General features: G+C 38.0%; 1 protein-coding gene across 1 annotated transcript in view; it reads left to right on the forward strand.

Moving 5' to 3' along the window:
- The window catches only part of LOC106874043 (integrator complex subunit 3), a 48995-nt gene that overhangs the window by 23293 nt on the left and 23943 nt on the right, over window positions 1-1759 (forward strand). The gene's annotated exons all lie outside the window — the stretch shown is intronic.

Below are 1759 nucleotides of genomic sequence, written 5' to 3' on the forward strand. Positions count from 1 at the left end.
TGAGATAAGACTGGTTTAATAAAGAATGGCGATTAATGTATATAATAAGAGTAGATGTCCCAGGAAGAACAGGAAATTCTTACAAAAATATGAACCCTATTAAATATAGTGATTGATCTGGTTTACCCACCAATTGAAATCAAATGTATAATCTTCATTCAAAAGATTCACTGATTTTCTTTTTTAACCCTTTAGCATTTAAACCGGCCATATCCGGCCAAAAGTATTCTGCCTGTTTTATGTTCAAACTGGCCAGATCTGGTCTCTCACACCAACCCTACAATATTGTTTTAAAAATTAACAGCTACCTCATCAAAATCCCATAGCTACAAGATAATGTACGATTACTTCAAAACAATGTAAATAAAAAAGCATTAATTTTGGCAGAATAATGCAAACACTAACGGGCTAATCTTTCATAAATAATCCAACAGAGCTGAACACTGACAAGATTAGTAAATCTCTGATGACAGTCAAAAGGCTGCCTGTATAGAACAGGGTCAGACACCAGGCAGAATGTGATCCTTAAAATAAAGCAGTGCTAGAAGTGACATTGTTTTTGCTGTTGGTTAAAGAGAAAAGCTCTTCTATCTACGAACTGTAGCTACTTCCTGGATGTTATTTTGCAAGTCATTGCTGTCATTTAAATTCTTTTCGTTTTTGATATCCCCAATGGCTGGAATGAGGAAGAGATCGGCGACATTGAGTTCTTGAGTGTCTATTTCCATATTTATGCCGTAACAACATTGCATTTTTCTCTCTTCATATTTTCAGAGCTCTGTTGGGATTGACCTAAATACAAAGCTGCATATGTTCTTATCTAATTATCACAGGATTATCTCATTTCCTTCCATTACATATTTACGTAGAAGTGTTGAATCTGAGATGACGTATGCTGTTTAGCATTGCCACATGGTAATGGGAAGTCGAAAGAGTGGAATAAATGTTCGGCTTTAAGAAAGAAGAGAAAGGCAAATGCTTCAAGTTGAACACGTTGTGGGGGAGAGAGAGAGAGAGAGGAAATGGTGAAAGGGTATTTTTTTTCAATGGGAATTATTGAGGAGGAGGAGGAGGAGGTGGAGAAAGAAGCACGAGTGCCATAATTATTTTTATTGAATATATTTCTCAGATTTTTATCTGTAATTAAGAATTCTCTATATTTTAGAATCTTGTTTTTGTTTTAATTCAATCCAGCCTACATCAATATGTGTGTTGGTGTGGGTGTGTTATATCGTCATCATTATTATTTTTATATCTGTTTTCCATGCTGGTATGTGTTGAATGTACCAACAGCATCCAGTGAGAGTCAGAGAACTACATCCTGCTCCAGTGTCTCAGTTTTAACATGCTTTCTATGGCCGGATGCCCTTCATAACACCAACCACTTCATAGAGTGTACGAGGTGCTATTTTTGTAGCACCAGCACCAGTGGGGTCACCTTGTAATATGTCAGACTGAAGTTACAAGGTGACTCTTGCAAGAGTAAAGAAGAGCTCCTCACCACTGAACTGAGCAGGAGAATAGGTGACAGGGTTGTCGCCTTATGTGAAGTGGTGAGAGGTTCAAGTATGATAGGAGGGACGGTGGACGTCCATGCCTACTTCATGTTTTACTTGAGTGGATGGGATGGGCCAGGCTGGAGTGGGGCTAAGAAGTGAGGTAAATATAATGGTGACAGAGTGTTAGTACATGCCTTCATGGTGATGTGTTGAAGAAAATGAATGGAACATAGATACAGAAGAATCAGGAAAGTGTGTGT

This window comes from Octopus bimaculoides, chromosome 17 (genome assembly GCF_001194135.2).
Source record: "Octopus bimaculoides isolate UCB-OBI-ISO-001 chromosome 17, ASM119413v2, whole genome shotgun sequence".
Classification (NCBI taxonomy): Eukaryota; Metazoa; Mollusca; class Cephalopoda; order Octopoda; family Octopodidae; genus Octopus; species Octopus bimaculoides.